The 25,073-nt window shown below is 30.2% G+C and overlaps 1 long non-coding RNA gene across 1 annotated transcript in view; it reads right to left on the minus strand.

Annotated features, from left to right (window-relative positions):
- Positions 1–2,982: 2,982 nt before the first annotated feature.
- Positions 2,983–25,073, minus strand: part of LOC113388007 — a 44,367-nt gene continuing 22,276 nt past the window's right edge. The window contains exons 3-4 of the long non-coding RNA XR_003368182.1: positions 14,017–14,112; positions 2,983–3,271 (exon numbers count right to left, since the gene is read on the minus strand). This is a non-coding gene — a long non-coding RNA (uncharacterized LOC113388007). The remainder of the gene's footprint in view (positions 3,272–14,016; positions 14,113–25,073) is intronic.

Here is a 25,073-nt window from a genome sequence, read left to right on the forward strand (position 1 = left end):
GTTATATGAGTGGGGGTTAAACACAGAACAATTGATTTACTCTGTTTTATGGTTTTCCGCGTCGAAATTCATCACGCTCTTCAAAGATCTGACCATTTAATTATAATATACATGTTTTAAACTTTAATATTGTTATTATATATTTTGGTGAAAACATGTTTGGCATTTAGTTAAATATATATATATATATATATATGTGTGTGTGTGTGTGTGTGTGTATTAGATATTTTTGTTCGACGTTGAGACATATCTTGAATAATGATTTACAGCCAGTCTTCGAAATAAAGGAACAAATAAATACAAATATTTATTTATAGTATACGTTTCGACACGGATTGTGTGTTATCATTTAGCAAATTCTTTGTTAACAGTATCTAAAAAAATATGTACACAGTTTTTTAAAAAATAAACATATATTCATATTTAAAATAATTAAAAGATATACATACCACATCAGAAAAAAAACATTAATTTAAATTGTAATCGTCCAAAAAATCGAAATTGAAAATTTTTACATTTCTCGACGTTATGAAGGTTTCTGAACATTTTCGCATACCACAGAAAAAATTTATGTGTGTGTGTGTATGTGTATGTATGTATGTATGACTACAATTTTTTGTCCACGTGTTTGGGCGCACGGATTAACCGATTTGAATGGTTCATCCGCCGATTCCTATTGATAGGGAGATGTGCTGTTTAGTTTTTGACAAAGGCAAGTTTAGCCGTTTTGGAGATACGGAGCAAAGATTGCAGAAAATAGAAGTCGAGGTTTTGCGAGATTGGAGCATCCGATTTGAATGATCCAAATAACATTCAATTCGTAATCACAAGGAAAAGGGGTGATTAGTTTTTGGCAACGGCAGGTCCAGCGGTTTCGAAGATACAGAGCTAAATGTGAAAAAAATTGCAGTTAATGAGAGAACTAAGCTTTCGATTTGGAAGATTTAAAGAACTTTCTGCTTGTTTTAACAAAATATATGATTTTGAAAAAAAAAAAAATTGTTTCATTTTTTTTTCTATCAAAAATAATTTAGATTTTATTTTTAATTCTGACTAAAGTTCTAATATACTTCAAACAAATAATTTCAGCTTTGCAATTCAGTTCATATAATTATAAATATTAAACAATGTTACAGTAATTATAATAATCTTTTCTATATTCTATTCTATATTCAATATTCCTCGAACATTTCGTTACAGTACGGGAAGTTCCAGCAATTTGCCTCAAGGTACAATGCCATACACCCCACTAGTTTCATATTTTTATTTTATATGTAACTAGCCGACCCGACAGACTTCGTCCTGTCAAAAAAATTTGTAATGTGGCGGTGTTTTGTTCCTACTTTTTTTCTATTCTTTGCAAAAAATTATCCTGAACAGAACCGTCACCCTGGTAATAATTCGGTGTGAATTAAAAATAATTAAATAAAACACTATATGCATTTAAAAGTAAGTATTTTTAATCATGTAAATCATAATTCAAAAATCAGTTAAATTTTTATTGTAGTGCTTTGTGATAAACAATTTTTTTTTGTTTGATTACCTGGCGCATAGACAAACAAATCTGATGGTTTTCCAATACGGGAACAGACAGAATACAATTTTCCATGTGAGAAACATGGGTTTTCCAAATTAATACGACAAACACTTAAAGATACCATAAACGCACTGGAAACTGTAGTCTACCCACTGTAGTATAATCTCAAATGGCACATCAGTCGGAATCATTGGGATGCACGGTGCGAGAACATCTTCTGCTTTATACTATCCCTTCAATATAGTTGCTTCCATCATGTTGTTTGGTAGTTTTTTATCGCTAACCTTGTGCCGTTGCAAAAGCGCGGTTGGTCGATATTTCGCAACGTTATAATTGCCGATCCAACCTTTAATTGAACATTGTGAGGTGACAATCCTAACAAATCCAGCGAGTTTATAAACTCCGGTGGATCAACTTGATTAGTTGCCGAATCAACTGATTCGCCTGTAATTTGTTCTTGAATTTTGAAATGTAATTAATTTACATCAATGTTTTTGGCTATGTTTATATAAATATATTCAAAATTAGATTATCAAAAACTACACAAAATGTCATGACATAGATCATTTTTTTTTTCAAATTGCGTTGCCTACTCGATTAAAGAAGAAAAGGGCTGTTTTTAGGGTTTTCCCGGCAATTATTCGTTTTTTTCTCGACGTAACAACCATCCTTGGACTTCAACGAACATTTTATAAAAAGAATTGGCCAAATTGGTCCAGGCGTTGTTGAGTTATGCGCTTACCAACACATTTTGCGATCCATTTTTATATATAAGATGTATGATGGGTTTTTCTATATGTATAACTTAATAATATGTTTTTTTTCCTGATGTGGTATGTATATCTTTTAATTATTTTAAATATGATATTAATTGTTTTATTACAAATATATTAATTGTTTATTTTTTACAAAACTGTAAATATTTTTTAGATACTGTTAACAAAGAATTTTCTGAATGATGACACACAATCCGTGTAGAAAGGTATATTAAAAATAAATATTTGTATTTATTTGTTTTTTTATTTCGACGACTGGCTGAAAATCATTATTCAAGATATATATATATATATATATATATATATATATGTATATATATATGTATATATATATATATATATATATATATATATTGTTTCCATATCATTTATTTAAATCAATTGGGTTTATCATTTCTATATTCATATAGTTCTTGTCTAAAATTAAATTAAATTTAAGGTGAAAATACGTGCTACAATTAATGGCGCCCTTATAAAGTGAGGATGCAATTTAAAATGATGTAAAGGAAAAGCGGCCGTATTTGCGACGTATTTAATCTTTGTAGCCATTTATTTTTGTAACTTTAGTAATGTCATCTATCTATTATAATTACCACCAATCATCTATAATTACCATCTATTATAATTACCAATTTATTCAATACATTGACTTTGAAATATGTGTGAAAAATAATAAATTAAGTCGGCACCGTCAACACTCCGTTTATTGCGAATCCATTCTCGAAGAGCCGAAGTCGGATTATGCGCTTCAATGCTCCAGGTGACAGATTAAAGTGCGGGGGGGACAGCTAGGCGGCGCCCTGTGCTGGTGGGTGTGGGAACGCGTTTGTGAACGAAAGCTGGAACCGGCTTGTTGGGGACGTCTCGGAGATTGTAATTACTGGATGAAGAGATTGCTCCATGGAGGAACGTGTCTTCTTGTCTCTGTGTGTGGATTTAGTATTGCGTTCGCGCGTCACTGAAATATTGAGCATTATATTAAATGTAGAGTCCTCCAGAAGTTGAAACCGCACCCTGTAGGGAAGGCACTCATCACTCCGATGAAAAATACCGACCGACCGAAATGAATTATTAGACCGACCGACAAAATATAATTACGAAAGCGCCCGGTTCGGAATTTCTGTTACAAGAAACTGTTTCAAGTGGTTTTATTCCGTTTGACATTTGTCGCAAAGGAAATGCCTGGAATATGTACGGTATTTGTCGTTTTAATTATATGAGATTCGACTCTCTATAGTCTTTTTGGATTTTGCCGGAATATAATCAAAACGACTTTTTGTCATATTATGTTCGTATTTCATCATCAGATGAAAGCAAGAACGCAGCACCGTTCGAATGAAGAACGTTACCCCAATGATAATGTCCCTTTCCGTAATTTGTTTTTCTAACGCCCTCTGTCTTAGAAAATGCATGGTGTAAAATTAGTCATGGAAATTTTTGGCATTTTAAACAGTGATCAATCATTATTATTTAATATATTTAGAGCAGTTCAGGTCAGAAAGTTCCAATTTGACTTTGAGCAATTATGTTTGAAAACCAAATAAATTAGATCACAACAAACAATACATATCACACAACTATCTGACCATTTTCAGTGAAACTCTCAGCTAATTCATTATTATAGAAGCTATATTATTTTTCAAAAAATTATCACTTGGCCGATTTTATCCAATATGCGGGTCAGTTGGCAAACAGGTGAAATGTTAGTTTTTACTTTCAAAAGGATTTTACAAAATAATAACTACAATATTCAACCAATGCAAAATATAAAATTCGTTTGCGTACTTTTTACACTGTATATACCAGAGGTGGGGAACCTTTTTGCCGTTAGAGGCCGCACTTAAATTAGGCAGCAATAAAAGAGGCCGCATAAGCTGATTGACCTAAAAAAGTGACTTTTGTGAAAGTATTATAATTTTTTCATAGTTTTAACAATTTATTGCATTATATAGAAAAAAGTAAATAAAATACTTAAAAATTTTAAATATTTTATAAATTAAATTTTAAATGAATTATAAATATTTTAGTTCTTTTTAATTTCATTTAAACATTAATTTTTTATATAAAAATGATATTAAAGTGTTTTGATTTGAAATTAATTTTCATTTTCTTATTGTTACATAATTATTTGAAATAAGAAATTATATATTCTTCTTATAACATTGAATTCACAAGAATTTTATTTTGCAAACTAAGATGTTAATGTTTAATTTAGAGAATTTCGGGCTTTGGAAAAGCCAGATTAAATTCATTTGTAAACTTTCGGCATGAATATTCCTTTTGTCATTAAGGACAATAGTTGTTATAATAAAAAATAGGATTAATGCATTAAACGCAACGTTACCTATTGCCAAAAGAAATATACCTCGAAATATGAAAAAAAAATCGAAATATGAAAAAAAAGGTTTCTTAAATTCAATTTTCATCATTTTTCAAAACTTTTTATAAAATGTAATTTTCAGTACGGAAAGTTTCAGTAACTTGCCACTAGACACCAATTTTTAAGAATATATTTTTGTGTTTTATGAAAAAAGGTATAGTTTTGTGTCATTTTATAACTATGATCTCATAAAATTGCCAATATATGACTGTTTTTGGTGGGATTTTTGTACAATAGTTGTTTGAAAGTAACTCTGCTATTTTGTACTAGACGGCAAGGGGCCGCACGAGAACCTCCCGGAGGCCGCATGCGGCCTCGAGGCCGCAGGTTCCCCACCTATGGTATATACCCTTATACTGTTTTTTTGGCAAAATTTTTAATTTCATTAATTTCTTTTATTTCTTTCATGTTAAATTGTTTTTTTAACTGAATTTACATTTTTACGTACACTTGTTATTGTTTACGCATTTGGTTCAGTTGGTCCATTTTACTCCAGCCGCATGTGCGCTATTATGAAGGTTATTTAAAAACAATTGTTAAACTTAAAATCAATACTACTTATTATAAAAAATTCAATAACGTACAATTTAAAATTATATAAAAGTCTCGTAAATTGAACAACAAAACAAATAAAAAGAACTTTTTTTATAGATTTTCAAATACTACCGTTTATCTCCTGATAGCAACGATGCTTGATTCAAGGCGATTGTTTATATTACATATCCCTCTGCTTTCAAATATCGTTGAAAAAATTCAATTGTTTCTGAGATATTGTTGGTGGACCTTTATACCCCGGACTTTTGAGCCCCGTTTTACTCCATATATACACTAGTGGGATGTATGGCATCGTGCCTTAAGGCAAATTGCTGGAACTTCCCATACCGTAACGAAATGATCGAGGAATATTAAATGTTTTAAAATAGATTATTATAAATATTGCAACATTGTCTATTTATATTTTTAAGAATTAAATAAACTAAATTAGAAAGTTGAAATTATTTGTTTGAAGTATATTAGAACAGAATTAAAATAAGAATCTGAATTATTTTCGATATACAAACAAAATTTTTTTGGAAAAAAAAATTTTAAAAAAATTTTTGAAGCAAAAAATGTTTTTTCCAGAATCAATTATTTTGTTAAAACAAGCGGAAAGTTATTGGAATCATTCAAATCGGACGTTTAGTTCTCTTATAAACTGTTTTTTTGCACATTTATCTCCAAAACCGCTGAACCTGCCTTTGCCAAAAACTAATCCACAGTTCTCCCCGTCATTACAAATTGAATGTTTTTGGGACCATTCACTCGATTTCTATTTTATGCACTCTTTGCTCCGTATCTCCTAAGCGGCTGGACCTGCTTTTGCCAAAAACTAATCAGCACATCTCCCTATCAATAGGAATCGCATGTTTTTTGAACCATTCAAATCGGTTGATCCGTGCGCCCGAAAACGTGGACGAAAAATTGTAACCATACAAATATACACACTCTCTCTCACACACACATCCCTTTTTCCTGAGGTATGCCAAAATGTTCAGAAACCTTCAAAACGTCGAAAAATGTAAAAAAAATTAATATCGATTTTCGGCCCATTACAATAACTTACCCTACGGAAAGTTAATGAATATTTAGTGTAGTTTCGGATTAATGGTTTTGGATCTCATCGTAGGTTAATTATGTAAAGTTAACTAAGAGTAACTGAATTTATAGAGAAATCAATATTACTAATTATTATTTAACGCAGCCTCAAATCGCAATTGATGCTGATCACATACATAGAAGTGCACTTTGAAACGCCAACGATACCAATTACGTACTTAGAATATGTATTTATCATTTTCAATATATTTTCCAACCATACCTCTAAACTTACAAATTTTTATTTGTAATTAATTATTTTTAGAGTAGTTTTCGACTTTATTGTTGAGCAGTTATATAATTTGAACAAATAATTACAAACAATGGAATTTATAGAATAATCAATGTAAGCAAATATTGCTTAACGTAACTCCAAATCACCACTGATGTCAGTTATCTAGAGTATGCATTTTATCTTTTCAATTTCTTTGATCAAAAGAAAACTTGGTCGTCTTATATTTAAGCAATTTCATTTGTATTTATTATTCGAGTAGTTTTGGACCTCATCGTAGGGCAATTATATAATTTGAACAGTTTACTAAAGAGCAACGGAATTTATAGAGAAACCAACAACACTAATTATTGTTTAACGTCATCTCAAATCGCCTTTCGTGCCAATTATCTTGAAATGCATTTATTATATTTAATATCTTTGCTCAAGAGTTTGGTAGTCGTATATATCGGCAATTTTGTTTATAATTAATTATTGTTAGAGTAGTTTTGAACCTCATCGTACAATTATACAACAGTTAACTAAGGAGTAACGGCATTTGTGAAGAAACCAATATTAGTAACTTTTGTTCAATGTAACCTCAAATCGCCACTGATACCAATTACCTAGAAGTGCACTCTGAAACAATATCGCAATTATAAGTGAACAATTGGCGCTACGAAAAGGTAATACGAATCGTATGAACGATTCGCATCAGTGCAATAGTTGAAATTGAATAGAGCGCAACGTCGGTTTATATTTATTTATTTTGGAATTCACGTTGTGAAGTCTTGATAACTCGCCATCAACTCTTGAAACATCTTCCGCAGCATCCACGTTTCGTCTTTATCGAAAACACACAAACCAGCTATACCGACGTGCAACATGTATTGCACTTGATATTCCAATAACGCAATTCCTTTACAAACGGAACAAGATATTGCCGATATATAATGCCATCTAGAACATGTTTGGCACTGCAAAGTATTATTATTGTAGACGTACAGATACACTCTAGAATGAAGGAATTGTATTACGGGTGGATTATGTTGCTTAATGTACATTGCTACCAAATGACAACGATGTACCGGAGGCCTGTTTTTATGAGACTTAGATAATTGCATGATATTCTTTGGAGCACTTACATGCACTACTGTTGTGTACACTTGGTATTTCAGATTGAGTAACGGAATCAAAAAACTTTAATTTATAATATTATTTTAGTACCAGAGATTGTATTGATGAATCGCAAATTCTAATTTAAATTTTTACAGTTGTATAAAATAAGAAGAAATTTCAGTTGAAACACAAAAGTAAACTTTTACTAATAGTACCAAAGCAAGCAACGTTAAAAAAACAAAAATTTCAACATTATTTAACGCAAAACAAAATCCTAAGGCAAATATTAAACGTTCCTTGCTACGCAAAAAAAACATGATTCATTCCCAAAGTCACAGATATACCTATAATTCAAGAATAAATATCAGTGGTTGCCACCAAATATAAAAACAGAATCGACGTCTACCCTAACGAATTAGGCATTCAAGTCTACCTAGAAGGCCAGACAACAAGACCTAACCCTTTCGACTCGGATGCGGCGGCATGGTCATTTTACAGTTGCGCTCGGATGCCGCCACTCCGGCGGCATGATACGTTTTACCGTTCCACTCGGATTATTTTATATATGTAGATGTTAATAGAGATTTTATTGTATATATTATTTATTTATATATATACAATGTAATGTGTATTATACATATGCATATTACTGTTACTCACTCGTCACAATGATGGAAGCGCATTCGATCCTTCATAAACCCCCCTCACAAATTTTTAATAATTTTAATAATTAATTTATAATTTTTATTAAAAGCTAAACGAGTCGCTCCCACTAGTTGCGCTTCTGTTCTATGTAAATATTCAAGATAGTTGTTCGTCGTTAGACTACGTTTTTCGGTCAATTTATTGAATCTAATATTTGAATATTGCGCAATGTAATTGTAATTGTAATAATGTTGTAATTGTAATTGTAAGTGTTTATTAGGTTTATTAGCGTTTATCTGTAACTTTTTCTCAGTATATCAGTATTCTTAAGTTAAGTAGTAATTTTAATATCTTGAAAATATCAGTGATTTCTTTTATGTTTTGAGTATGAAATTTTAATAAAGGTATGATTTAATTTAATTGTTTAAATCTATTGTTTTGGAGACGGTCTGTTTCGATATGTCTCTTATAATTATTACCTAATATTTGTTAAGATTAATCCTAAAAAGTATATAAAATTATCGATATAAGTTACTTAACTTATTTAAAATGATTAAACTTTAACCTAGTTTATATCTTTACAAAAAAAATGTAAGATGTATTATTACTATTCATTTTTTAAATTCAGATTTAATTTAATCATGGTGTTTGTTTAATTTTTATTTTCTCTGGTTATAATATTATAAAAAATGTTAGATGCACCATTTTTATTTTAAAATTGGACTTTATTTAATTGTTGTGTTTGTTTCATTTTGTTTCCCCTGGATATAGAAATAAAAACTCGGTCAAAAAAAAAACATTCGTGTCAGTTGTCAAATATTTTTTTTTAACTCGTTTTGAGTGATTAAAAGTATTCCGAGTGGATTTATTACACATAATTGAAAACGAACGAACACATTAACTCGGAGTAATTTCTAAAACCAAATTTTCAAAAATCAACAATTTTTATATTTGAACCAGTTTCCGTAGGATTTTAATAGTTTAATATGTTTATTAAGACCAAGTACTCTATTGTTATACTAAGTGAATCGTCTAATTTTAAATTTAGCTAACGTCAAAAAAACTACTCATTTTCTCAAACTTTGAGAAAATTTTAAAATTAAACTACTTGTCGTAAGGCCGTAATATTTCAGTAAGTTCTATAAGACCATGATATATATCGCTAACAAGAGTTTCATAAAAATCAGCTTAATTTTTTTTTTAACAGTTAATTACAAAAAAACGGTTCGGTAGATTTTCACCAACAAACTAATCAGTATCATTCCCAACTAATGTCTCTCGAACAGTTTTTGATTTTTTAAAATCGATTCGGTAGTATGAGCTTAAAAGTGGACGAAAAGTTTAACACTTTTTTTTCAAATTACAAAGAAACTGCTTGGCAGATCGTCGCACAAAACTGACAAACGATAGTCCTCATCGAGATACATCTAATGGCTTTTAAATTTCTGAAATCGGTTCAGGCGTTTTTAAGAAAACGTCGATGTAAGCTCTAATTTTGACAAATGCCAAAAAACGATACTAATTTTTGCAAACATCGACGAATTTTTAAAGTTAAACCAATTGTCGTAATATTTTAGTATGATCTAGAAGACTATGATATCTACCGCGAAAGAAATAACTAGCTGTAAGTGGAATTCTGTCTTAAGGCAATTAAGGCATCGTGCCTTAAGGCAAATTGCTGGAACTTCCCGTACCAAAAATTATTATTTTTCTTAAAAACGACTAACATTTTTGAAAAAAATTTACTTCGAAAAAATAAGATTTTTGACAAACAATTGGACAAAAAATTACTTTTTTTTGAAAAAAAAAAAAAATTTTAATTTTTTTTTTTTGAAAAAAATGTTTTCTTTATTTTGACATATTTTGAAAGATCTAAACTTTTTTTCCAAGCAATCGTACTGCTTTAACTGCTTAAAGACGAAATATCAAACCGCGTAGGCGCCGCGTCGACATTGGTACGGAACCCATAGGAATGTAAACCAAAATTATACTTATTGTTAAAATCTCTATAAAATATCTGATAATTTGATGTGCATATGTCTAATGATCATTTTTGACCGCCAAATGGCATTTTTTTTACTTTTTTCATTAGATCTCCGAAACCGCTAGACCTGCCTTTATGAAAATTTAATCGGTTCTTCACCTTGTCAATACAAGTAAAATGTTTTATTAAAATCGGACGCTCCGTTCTCTTAAAAACTGAGTTACCGTTTTCGGCACTTTTTGCCCCGTATCTTCGGAACGGCTAGACCTTTTTTCGCCAAAAACTAATCAGCACGTCTCCTTATCAATACGAATCGAATGTTTTTTGAATTATTCAAATCGGTTGATCGGTGTTCCTGAAATCGTCGACGAAAATTTGTATCCGCACATACATACACACACGCGCACACACACACACACATACATACATACATTTTTGTAAGGTATGCCAAAATATTCAGAAACCTTTAAAACGTCGAGAAATGCAAAAATTTTCATTTTCGATTTTTTTGCGATTACTATAACTTGCCCTATGGGAAGTTAATAATAACAATCGTCAAAAAAAAAAATTAACACTTTATTACAAGAAAACGGCCCGACCGATCTTTACCAAAAACTAATCAGCACGATTCCCAATCAATATATTTCGAACGGTTTTTGAATTTTTATAATCGATTCAGAATTGCGAGCTAAAACGTGGACGAAAATTTTGTCACTTTTCTGCTATTTATAAAGAAACGTTTCGGTCGATCATCGAACGAAACTGACAAACGATAGTTCTCATCAACATACCACGAATAGCTTTTAAATTTTTAGAATCGGCCCAGCCGTTTTCAAGAAAACATCGATTTACAGCAAAAATTCTGTTCACATACACACACACATACTTTTTGCAAACTTGGTCTCATTCGATGCAGAATGGCTTGAAAGGTCGAGAAAACTAAATTAGCGAATCGGATTTTTTTATGTTCGATAATAAAAATTAGTCTACTTTTTTTTACTTTAAATAGGTTCACATGGCTCACATTTTTGTTTGCCAAACATATATTTTCATCAAATTGTGAAATGGGTTTCTTATAAAGCTACGGTTGATAAAATAATAATTTTTGTTGATAAAAAGTTATAAGAATGCAAGGAAGTTTTGCGCGTACGTGCTCAATTCAAGTTAAAATACTGGGACACTGAGTTGCCCTCAGAAATAAGTACAACTGATGGATATCACGGACGATGTTGCAGCAGGTATTTACTAAAAATGAATAAATTTCGTATTTTTTTTTATCAGAAATAGATGGCAACCCAAAGAAAATAGATATGGGTAATACTATTTCAGTAAATATAACTGCAAATACAAACTGTAAAATCAAATGATCAGTTAGGCTCTAGTATTACAGAACCAGATAAACAGATTAAAAACTATTGATGTAAATTCCAACGATCAGGAGAAAATATCAAGTGATCGAGTTCTAAGTTTGGATAATGAGATGTTATTAAAAGATGCTTCATGTTTAGATATTTAGAGACTCTTAGAAAATGATTATTTTAGTTGTTGTGTAATTAAAAATGTTTGTTTTTTGTAATGAAGATTGTAAGCAAAATAGTGCAACGCAAAAATTTATAAAAAGTAATAGAGCAGGTGGACAAACAGGCACAGAAAGAGTTGTTCCAGAAAATTAATTGTTTTAAATGTAAAAATAGTTTTTTTTATCATCATTCCTGTAGATTAAATTGTTTGAATGAGTATAATGAAGTTGTTTCAAATATTCCATGTTCTCTTTGGCATAAAAATTGTACTATTTAGAGGTATATTTTAATTAATAAAGTAGTATCATTAGTACAAAAGCAATATCAAACGAAAAATCGTAATACGTACAATAATAATTTGGAATAGGAGAATAAAATCATATTACTTTCCTACCAAATAATTATTTGGAAGAAAATACACAAAAAAATTTAACAGAAAGTATTGTATTTATACCAAAACAGAAAAGATCATTCAAAAACATTGCAATTTATTAAAAAATAGTTTTTGGAAAACTTGAAACGTAGTTATTGATAAAGTAGAGCAAAACAATAATTAAATCAAATTAAAATAATACGGAAAATACTATTTTGAAAATATGCGGAAAATACTGTTTTGATTGAGGATCAATACAAACAATTTTATTTTAAGCGAATGCGTTATTCCTGATCGATTTTTCAAAGTGTTTATTGGGGGTAAAGATTTTCGGCACAGAAATTGTACACAGATTATGATGTACATCGATTATAAACTTTGACAATGACTGTTGATACATTGTTTTTTGAATAAATTAACGCGTTGAAGTTTGTCAATGGCTGTTAATACGTTGTTTTTAAGTGATTATGTAAAATATTTAAAGTAAAATACTCTTGGTATGACAATAAGCAATCTAACAGACAGAGAAAATAATAAAAATATTATATATGAGTCTGTTTTTGCACAAACATGAAATTTCACTTTTGAATGTTTTTCAAATTTAAACATTAGGTTGTAATGATTTAATAATTCAATAATTCTGTTTAATATACCACAACTTTTTGCATTCCAGACGAACGTGATTATTTAGCAAGCTTTTGGTTTACTCATAAATAGTAGTGAGTTGAAATTTATACGATCTTCTATTATACTATTTTTTTCTCTCATTTGAACAGCTGACTTCGATTTTTTGTAATGATGATAGAGTCTGTCTATTGGCTGAAATTAATAACATAATAAATTAAATAAACTAGTGGGGTGGGTGGCATCGTGCCTTAAGGCAAATTGCTGGAACTTCCCGTACCGTAACGAAATGTTCGAGGAATACTGAATGATTTCAAATAGATCATTATAAATATTGTAACATTGTCTAATATTGAAATTTGAAATTATTTGTTTAAAGTTTATTAGAACTATAGTCAGAATTAAAAATAAAATCTGAATTATTTTCGATTTACAAAAAATTTAAAAAAAAAAAAAATGGAACAAAATTTTTTTTTTCAAAATCAATTATTTTGTTAAAACAAGCAGAAAGTTCTTTGAATCATTCAAATCGGACGCTTAGTTCTCTCAAAAACTGCCATTTTTTACATATTTAGCTCCGTATCTTCGAAATGGCTGGGCCTGCCTTTGCCAAAAATTAATAAACACTTCTCCCAATCATTACTAATTGAATGTTTTTTAGATCATTCAAATCGGATACTCCGTTCTCTCAAAAAGTCTATTTCTATTTTCTGCACTCTTTGCTCCGTATCCTCGAAACGGCTGGACCTGCCTTTGCCAAAAACTAATCAGCTCTTTTCCCTATCGATAGAAATCGAATGCTTTCTAAACCATTCAAATCGGTTGATCCGTTCGCCCGGAAACGTGACTGGAAATTTGTATCCATACATACATACACACACACATACACACACACACACATCCATTTTTTCTGAGGTATGCCAAAATGTTTAGAAACCTTCAAAACGTCGAGAAATGTAAAAATTTTCAATTCCGATTTTCGGCCCATTACAATAACTTACCCTACGGGAAGTTAATAAATAAAATTAAATGTGTGCAACGCTATGGTAATATTGCCATGCATTCTTCTAGAGTCAAAATTCTAATAATCCAGTTGCCAAAATTTAAATATTATATATACCGTATTATATATTATATTGAACAATAATAATTATTATTTACAAAATTAAAGCATGATAAAAGGAAGACATGCAACATTCTATTAGATGTTACCTTGTAACTGAATTACACATTTTGAGCACTTGATAATAAAACTATATCCACCAGCAAGCAAACTTCTTCTCCATTGAAACCGCATACAATGTTCATCTGTGAATTGGTAAAAAAAAACATATTTCAATTGATAGAATAAAGACCTAGATCTTAGATCCATCAAAGAAATTGAAGTTGATTTTCACAGGCAATACAAAGGTGTTGATTTAAATTAATGTGTTTTTTCAACAAAATCCAAAAAAAAATTAATTGCACTTCAGTGTAACCATCTTGTGATGCAAGTAATTTATAAAATTTTTAAATATACTAAAATACAATACATGTTTTCAAATATTCGGAGCAAAGAATATCGTTAATTCATCACCATGTTGATACAGTTACTAAATGCTGATCACAATAATTATCTTAAATATCTGAAATAAGGAGAAAATCGGCAGTCGATGTCAATAAAATACGAACACTAATCGAAAGAAGCCCCTGAATTACAAAACCTGTTTGAAAAAACATGATGATATCTGAGCTTTTATTAACTGGACAATAACTATTAGATGGTTTAGATATTGTATTGTAAGTTTTTAAAATTAATTAAGATATTTTAAATGTTATATTGTCGACCACCTAATAATGACAAAAAAAAATATTTACCACTAACGCATATTATAATATAAATGATGGTGAAGATAAAAATTGATTAATTTTTACAGAAAAGACAGACAATGAAATTGATAACGACTTGCACAATATTATGTAGAAAAATATGAATACGTCTTATGATATAAATTGATTGCTCCTTGAACCATTTGAATCGGTTGTTTTATACGCCCAAAATCGTCGACAAAATATTGTATCCACATATACACACATAAACATCATAAGGTATTCCAAAATTTTTAGAAACTTGTGTAAAATTTGCAAAAAATTTGAATTTTAAATTTGGACGATTACAATAGCTAACCCTAAGAGATATTATAAAGAATGAAATGCATATTTTTGCATTAGATTAATATTGTCTGCATTCTTTGTATATATATAATAGATAATATTGTCTATCATTAGGTTTGTGTTCGTATTTCAGACCAATCTTCGATAATAAAGAGAAACACTTTTATAGAGTGAATTACAAGCGATAAGAGCAGAAGACTTTAATCGCTTAAGACGTCGCGCCTAATTAATTCCGACACGCATCTTAACGTATTGTGGCGGAAGCAAATAAGCGATTCATAGATAACCCAAGCTCTAACTTAATCCTTTTCAGTCGAAGAAAATCTTCTCAAGGCTGTTATGAATACTTTTTGTATGGTGGTATCATAGCAATAGGAACTAGTGGAGCGCATGGCATCGTGTTTTAAGGCAAATTGCTGGAACTTCCCGTACCAAAAAATATTTTTTTTTAAAAAGATTAACATTTTTGAAAAAAAATTACTCTGAAAAAATTTGACTTTTGAGAAACTATAAATTTTTGACGAAAATTTACTTTTTTCGAAAAAAAGACTTTTTGAAGAAAAAATTATTTTGAAATATTTTGAAAATTCAGAATATTTTTTCAAAGCAATCGTACTGTTTTAACTGCATAGAAACGAAACATCAGAACGTGTAAACCGCGCGCCGCCGTCTAACGGATAAGCATTGGTACGGAACCCATAGGAATGTAAACAAAATTTATACTTATTGTTAAAATCTCTGTAAAATATCTGATAATTTGATGTGCATATGTCTAATGATAATTTTTGACCGCCAAATGGCTTTTTTTTACTTTTTTCACTAGATCTCCGAAACCGCTAGACCTACCTTCATGAAATTTTGTTCAGTTCTTCATCTTGTTAATACAACTCATACAGGAGACCGCCAGACTTGACAAAGGGGCCAAGCTTAGGCCAGTAATGGAAAACTTAGCTTTGGCATACCAGTATTGGGCCAGGCGTGGGCCGGGCTACTTAACCCAGACTCGGCCATGCCAACAATTACCCAGACTTGGGCCAAGACTGGGTAACCCAGCCTTGGCCATGCCAATGATTACCCAGACTTGGACCAAGATTGTCGTGCGTTCAGTTATTTACAGCATGATTCGAGTATTTTGGTTTAACGCTCAGTCGTCAGCCACACTTGGCTATTGTAAACGGATTATAGTATCGATGCTTAGTCTGTAACCTACGCTTATACATCGTGTGTTATTCAGTCGGTAACGTTAAGTCACATTTGTTTTTATTATTGATTGCCGTTTAAAGTAATCACGTCAGCTGATTACCTTAGAGTTCAAAGGTGGCGTGCGTTAAATAAAAAAACAAAAGTTTTAAATAAAGAAACTAATCTTATTATTAACAGGAAAGGTGTCAATAATCAAATGAGTGCTATCAGTTTTAAAAATGAGGTTAATGATCTTAGTGATACAGACTCGTGTAATCTACGAGAATTTAATAATAACTTGGATAACGTCTCCTTCTTTATTAAAGTTAATTGTTTAAATTTATTTAAACATGTAATCAATGGCGGCGCTAGACCACGCGTGGGCGTCGGCGAAATTCGTTTGCGAGGCCCCCCTTTTTTACCAGTTGCAAGTTGACTAGGGGTGCATGGCATCTTGCCTTACGGCAAATTGCTGAAACTTTTTGTGCCATAATTTAAATTTTGAAAAAGCTTTACAAAAATTTGAAAAGTGAGAGAAATTGACTTTTTTTAATTTGAAATATTTTGTTGAAAATTTCGAAATGCTTTTTTCAAAGCAATCACGTTGCGTTAGCTGCTTAGAGATGAAATATCAAAGCGCGTTAACGCCGCGTTGCAGTCTAACGGTTATACATTGGTACGAAACGCATAGTAATGTAAACAAAATTTGTACTTATTAAAATATTTATAAAATATCTGATAATTTGATGTGCATATGTCTATTGATCATTTTTGTTCGCCAAATGGCATTTTTTCTACTTTTTCTATTGGATCTCCAAAACCGCTAGACCTGTTTTCCTAAAAATGTAATCATTTTGGCATTTTTTGCCCTTTTCTTTGGAACGTCTTGTCCTGCCAATAATCAGCACGTCTTCTTACCTTCAATACAAATCGAATATTTTCTGAATTTTTAAAATTCACAAAATCGTCGACGAAAATTTGCCAAAATGTTCAGAAATCTTTGAAATGTTTTTCATTTTCGATTTTTTTGCGATTACTATAACTGTAAATGAGATTGATTTTTAATCAGATAAATACACCAATTGAAATAAACAAAAATTATACAAGTTAAAATATACAAACTCTTCGGAAAAATGGTTTGTTCTCCAGCTATTAGAATAACACTGAAATTAAATAATTATTCCGAAGAAGTTTGTTTTTTCCAAATCACTTGATCAGCAAACATTTTGTTTTTTCGATCATTCAAGTAATTCTGAAGGAAAAATTAAAATTTAATGAAAATGTGTTAAATAAATCGTAGTTCCATAAAATGTATGTTAGATGAGACTATAATTTTTATCTCTATACGAAGTTTTTTTAAATAAAGAATTTTACAATAAATTACGGTACGGCCGATTAAATTACGGAAGAAACGGTACGGCCGATCTTTACGAAAAACTATTCAACACGATCGCCAACTGAAAACTTTCGAAACTTTTTGTTTTTAATTTTCAAAATTAGTTCAGAAATGTCTAAATGTCGTTTTTTTTTTAAAAAAATCTTTTGAAAGTTTTTTGTCGACGATATCGGAGCGGAACAACCAATTTAAATGATTTAAAAAACGTTTGATTCGTTTTTACTTTACCCACATATATAGCTTTTATAAAGATTATAAAAAAAATGGTTGAATCTAACTTAATACCTAAAAATTATATCGATGTATCGTGATTTAATCAATAGTGCTCTCACAACCAAAAAACAAAAAACACTTTTGTTATATATTTTCAAACATTGATGTTTATCTCCCGATTGCAACGTCGTAAGAATCAAGGTGAGCTGGTTATACATTATTTTTCCCTCTACTTTCAAATATAGTTATTAAAAATTCCTAACGTTACTTGTGCTGATATATTGGTGATGGAGGTGGACCTTTTTACCTGGGGATCTTCAAGTCCTACTGTATCATATGCTTGTATAACGATTTTCAGTTGCGTTAAATAAATTTTCACAACAATAGTAATAATAAAATTCGTTAAGGCATCTATGCGTTAAGGATATAAATATTGTTAGTCAAACAAAACTCGTTATAGATAACAAAAAACATCGTATACGAACAAACAGATTATATCTTTCACAATCTGAACATCATAATGCCACACACATGACAATGGATCGAGATACATATTCATTCGGCTTGCGTTCCGCACTTGTCAGAGCGGGTGTGACATCTACTTTGAATTCTAAAAATAAAATATAAATACATTGCAATAATCAATATGAGAAATGTATGAAATCTGGTTAGCGCCGTTGAAAGCAGATTCAACAGAGACAAAACTAATTTTTAACGTAAGAAAAAGGTGTAATATGGTTTTCTCGTGTCATTTCTGCGAATTTTATTATGAGATGTGTGCGAATGTAGCACGTGTGTTTGTATGTTTACGATCGCATATATATTTGTACCCAACGCATATATTTATTTATACCAGTAAATATACCTACTGTTGTATTTTTTAATCTTATTCACTCACGTCTAATAAAAATGCATATCATTCACACACGTTAACTTTGTTCAAACATATTTAAATATTATTTTTATCTTCCCGAAGTAGATGTTTATGCTTTCATAAAAAAATCTAAATCTTCATTTTTATGTTTAAAGCCATTCTGAATCGAATGAGACCAAATTTGAAGAAAGTATATATGCATATTTTGTCGACGCTTTCCCAAAAACCGCTTCATCAAATTCAAATAAAAAATTAAAAACTATTCGATGTGACTCTATATTTGTCGCATTGTTGCATTTGTCAGTTTTGCACGACAATCAGCTAGGCCGTTTCAGTATCAATAGCAGCAAAGTAAATAAAACTAGCTGTAAGTGCCTTTTTAAGGCCTAATTAAGGCATCGTGCCTTAAGGCAAATTGCTGGAACTTTCCGTACCAAAAATTATTATTTTTTTAAAAACGATTAACATTTTTGAAAAAAAAATTACTTCGAAAAAATAAGATTTTTGACAAACAATTAGATAAAAAATTACTTTTTTTGAAAAAAAAATAATTTTTTTTTGATTTTTTTTTTTTAATTTTTTTTTTTGGAAAAAAAATTTTTTCTTTATTTTGACATATTTTGAAAGATCTAAACGTTTTTTCAAAGCAATCGTACTGCTTTAACTGCATAAAGACGAAATATCAAACCGCGTAAGCGCCGCGTCGACGTCTAACGCGTAAACATTGGTACGGAACCCATAGGAATGTAAACCAAAATTATATTTATTGTTAAAATCTCTATAGAATATCTGATAATTTGATGTGCATATGTCTAATGATCATTTTTGACCGCCAAATGGTATTTTTTTTTTACTTTTTTGATTAGATCTCCAAAACCGCTAGACCTGCCTTTATGAAAATTTGATCGGTTCTTCACCTTGTTAATACAAGTAAAATGTTTTTTGAATTATTAAAATCGGACGCTCCGTTCTCTTTAAAACTGAGTTACCGTTTTCGGCACTTTTTGCCCCGTATCTTCGGAACGGCTAGACCTAATTTCGCCAAAAACTAATCAGCACGTCTCCTTATCAATACCAATCGAATGTTTTTTGAATTATTCAAATCGGTTGATCGGCGTTCCCGAAATCCTCGACTAAAATTTGTATCCGCACATACATAAACACACGCGCACACACACACACACACACACATACATCCATTGTTTCTAAGGTATGCCAAAATATTCAGAAACCTTTGAAACGTCGAGAAATGCAAACATTTTCATTTTCGCTTTTTTTGCGATTACTATAACTTGCCCTACGGAAAGTTAAAAAAATCGTTCGCTTATTAAGTATTTTTAAGTACCACGAATTGAATGTTTTAGCCGAAAATTCTGAATCGATTTTAAAAATTCAAAAACTATTCGAAAGATATTATGTATTTGGGAATTTTACCTTTGTCCTAAAGGGGCAGTATATGAAATTGTAGAAAAAAATGCTTTAAATACACATAATCTTATGACAATTGTAAAGAATTTTAAGATCAATATAAAATAAATTTCCTTTTCAACTTGATACTGGTAGGAGTGTTCTGAAGACTTGTGACAGAAAGTAAAAAAGATCAAATATATAATTTAATATAAACGTTTAAATATATTTTTATTTATTAACTTTCCGAAGGAGAAGTTTATTTTTTTTTTTGTATTCATTAGTTTGCAATTAGCATTAGTTTTTCTGCGTGAATTGATAGCAACCAATACCTCTGACCTGACCTGGTCTATCAAATAGCTTCAAACAAATAACTCAACCGCACTAATTGCTTCACTGAAGCGTAGTCTGGCGTAAGATATTAACGAATCATTGCTCCTGAAAGGAGACGTAACCCAAACATCGATAAATCTAAGTAAAAGTGTTAGCAAAAATTACGTTCGTCTGTCTGGGACGCCACACATTACACTGGTAATTTTTGGCTTTTATCCACATGCCCGACGCAACGGTTCGACGCCTATACGTTTTTTAAGAGCGAAGGCCTACGGTATTGAAAGATCATTATCTGATCAATAGTTAGCAAAAACTGTTTTATTTAAAATTTTTATATCTCTTAAACTTTCGTGGATTTCTGAGCACTTTGGCTTAACTTGGAAAAAAATTTATGTAAGTGTGTATGTCAGACCTATGCCAGACCTATGCCAGGCCTACGCCAACAACTAATAAGCACGTCTTCTTATCAATACAAATTTAATATTGTTCATTTAAATCGGTTGATTCGTGTTCCCGAAATCGTCGATAAAAATTTGTATCTGCACACACACACATACACACAGATACATCAATTTTTTTTAAGGTATGCCTAAATATTCAGAAACCTTTGAGACGTAAAGATAAAAGAATTTTTGATATTTTTGCGATTATTATCACTTATCCCACAGAAAGTTAATAATTTACGTTTACGATTTACATTTATAAGGAAAAATTATGTAAAATTAGTATGTAAACCTTATACAAAGTTTCTACAGTCTGTTACTAGCATCTCTAGCGGCGACGTTTCACAAATAATCTGATAGCCACGAAATATCGTTCAAGTGAAATACTTATTACGTTATGTATGTATAAAACTTGTTATTAAAATAAACTTCATATAGATAGAGTAAAAATCTGGAATATTGAGTTATAATTACATTACGGCAAATTGTGAAAAAAAAATTAACAGCATAACAAATTTTTATTAATTTGGAATAAAATATTTATGTGATATATAACATCATGCCAATAAAACAAATATTGTGATATATTTTAGAAAACATTTAGATCTATAATGTATGTGTCTCTATGTATTTTCTTATAAGGTTCAAAAAATATGAACAGGTTATCAAGCTGTGGGTGTATTTCCAACATGAGAAAATTGACTTTAATGCAAAATTTAAGTTGCGTTAATGCAAAAAAAACTCGAAAGATGTAGAAGTAAACTTCTTGCTTAAAAATGCATTTCAAGTTAAACAAAATACAATGATCTATACGAATTGCAATGATCTGAACTTTGTTATATGCACACACCTATATTAATTGATGCAGAAATTATATTCTCTACCACCAGAAAGAATGAACAAACTTGGACGGACGAACAAATAAATATCAGTGCTAACGCATATTAAAATAAACATTTTTATGGGTAAATAAACTCTGAAAAAACTAATTTTAATTTTCATTATTGAAACAATACAAGTTATTTGCATATTATATTGTGGTATACAGATAATTATCATTTTTCTAATATTTATTTTATACTTTATACAATAAAATAATAGATTTCGTATGTGAAAATGAATAGCAGTAAATTAAATCCAATACTCAATATGTTAATTGATACTTGTGCTAATTAACTAATTAATATAATTAATAGTTAATAAACATTTTGACTACTAATAGGTAGTAGACATTTTTAGGCATTAAGATGGTCAATGACATGTACATATAAAAAAGTAATATTAAATTATATCAATAATTCAAATGGAACATTTCGGAAGCACTGATAAATAAAAATTAAAAGTCATAAAATACTGTTCAAGTATAGTAAAATAGAAATGTAACAACTAGGAAAGGACAACGGGAACATTGCCTTCAAAGCCAGCTAGCGATATCCAAACAATTACTTTGTCTTAATAATAATATACAAATCCTAACTCAAAAAAAAATTAAGCCATAAAAATGATACTGAAAATTAATTTAAATCTAGGAACAAATCCGGTTGAAAACATTGAGACTTTGAGTACTATTCGATTTATATTCAGATGAAAATAATGGTATCTAGAATTACAGTATTTTGAATTTTCATTAAAACTATTACATCAGAAATTCAATTTTTCCACCGTTTTACTTCCCGTAGAATAAATTATAGTAATCGCAAAAAATCGATAATGAAAATTGTCACGCTTTTCAAAGGTTTCTGTAGATTTTGGCATACTTTAGAAAAAAAATTACATCATTGTGTGTGTGTATGTGCGGATACAAATGTTCGTCGACGATTTCGAGAACACAGAATAAACAATTCGAATATTTACAAAAAATAGTCGATTTGTATCAATGGGAGAAAGAAGTGCCAATGATAGTAATTCAGTTTTTGAGACAACGGAACGTCCGATTTAAATAATCCAAAAAACATTTGTATTAACAAAGTAACGAACTGATTAAATTTTTGGAAAGGCAAGTCTAGCGGTTTCGGTGATCCATTCAAAATTTTGCACAAAAAATGCTATTTGGCGGACAAAAATGATCATTTGATATAGGAGCATCAAATTCAGATATTATATAGAGATTTTAATGATTGTACACATTTTGTTTACATTGCTATGAATACGGTACTAATGTTTATCCGCTTATTAGAATACGCGGCGCTTACGCGTTTCAAAATTCCGTCTATGAAACAGTTACGATTCTTTTGAGAAAGTGTTCAAAATTTTCAAAAGTTATCTAAATATAAAAAATCAGGCTTTTTACAAAAGTGAATTTTTTTGAAAAATTTAAAATTCTCAAAAATCTATTTTTTCAGTTTTCAAAGATTTTTAAATCTGATTTTAAAAAAAATATTTTTCGGTACGGAAAATTTCAGCAATCTGCCTTAAAACACAATGTTATACAAGTTTTCGATTTACATAAAGATAAGAATGATGATATATAAAAATTAAAATATTAAATTTTCAATTTCCATGAAAACTCGATTCTTTGCCAATAGTAGTTAAATGTCCAACGGCAGACGATCTACTGGAGTCGTCGGGCGGACGAGTAAAGCGTGTTTCTCTCTATGCGCAACAAGCTGGGAGTAGGCACAGTATGCAGTCGTTGTTCCGTTCCGTTTTCGCCCGCGAGCTTTTCCCGTAAGCCCGTCTCATGTCATGCGTCCTGGTGTTGGCGCTTTCCAACAGATAGAGCTATGACTCTTCAGCTTCAGTACGCAATGGCACGTCATTGACGTTTGACGTGTTTTCGAGACGTTTGTGAAGTGTTCTGTCGAACGATATTAAGATCGCGCGCGAAAATTCGAAATTGTATAAAAGTTTTGTGCTAAAGTAAATTTAGTGAAATTTGTGGATTAAATTTTTCTGTGTAACATATTGTGCTGTGATTCAACAGTGAAGTGTATACTTAAATTCTTGTGCAGTGTATTAGTGTTATATTGTGTAGTGTATTTGCAAGCAGCAATTACGGATAAACTTTAATATCGGTAATTCATAAAAAAAATATTTTACCCTGAATAAATTGTTCCTGATTATTTTTTTGGCATGTGTTATCCTAATATTTTGGTTAGTCATTTTCCCTGAAGAAAATTGGTTATCACTCACGTGTGCGTGAAAATCCCTTCCGGTTTATCAAAATAAGTGTAGTCATTTGTTTTATGAGATATCGTGCAAGCAAGTGGATATATTTAAGTTCCCGAAGAAGAAGTTTATGTTTTCTACAAAAAATCCGATTTGCTAATTTTATATTTCTCAACGTTTCAAAGCTCAATCGCATGAGACCCAATTTGGAAAAAAAATGTGTGCGTGATGATTGACGATTTTTGTCATTTCTTCAACGTTTCTCAAAAAAGGATCGATTTAAAAATAAAAAAGCCATTTGATGTAACTCGATAGGGACTAGTGTTTGTCAATTGTGTGCGACGATCAGCCAAGAATTTTCTTTGTTAATATCAGAAAAGTGAAAATAAAAGTTATCCACGTTTTAACACGCAATTCTTGATCGATTTTAAAAATTCATAAAGTTCTAAAGATTGGTTGGGAATAAATCTGATTAGTTTTTAGCAAAGATCGGCCGAGCTGTTTTCTTATAATTGTTGGAATTTTTTTTTAATAATTTTTATGAAACTCTTTGAAAATACATACTATCATAGATACGATCATAAATTCTAAAAAGTATAAAATGCTACCATTAATTTAAATGATCAATTAATATCAAAGCCTACGAACATGATATACGTAATAGAGTTTCTTAAAAAAAATGTTTTGTAGTTTTTCATGAAATTTAATAAGACAGTAAAGTTCATGCAATGAGCAATACTAGGAAAATTTATTGAATCATATAAATTAATTGAAATTTGGAATAAACTAAAATTTTAGGACATACGATCACGTATCTGTGCACTATAATTAATATAATTAGAAATAAACTAAATGTGTTTTTGGGATATATCAATGGAAAAACGTTTAGAATTAGAAAGCAAAACGTTTATTTTTGAAAACAACAGTTTAAAATTTTATTTAAATATAAAAATAACAAAATCTCAATTTAAGTTGATTAAATTAATTATTACATGTTTCGGATTTTTCATGCTTACCTTAAGGTAAAATGCCAATTTCAACTAGTATTTGGTTAAATTCGATCATTCTTTTTATAACGTCAGTCGTAAAAATAATGTATAACTATAAAACGAAGCCAGAGCTTTAATCTCCTGATTATTTAAATGGAAATGAAAGTAAA

The sequence above is a fragment of the Ctenocephalides felis genome, unplaced genomic scaffold (assembly GCF_003426905.1).
Source record: "Ctenocephalides felis isolate EL2017-DRISC unplaced genomic scaffold, ASM342690v1 CF-g0.4_SCAFFOLD_03572, whole genome shotgun sequence".
In the NCBI taxonomy this organism is placed as follows: Eukaryota; Metazoa; Arthropoda; class Insecta; order Siphonaptera; family Pulicidae; genus Ctenocephalides; species Ctenocephalides felis.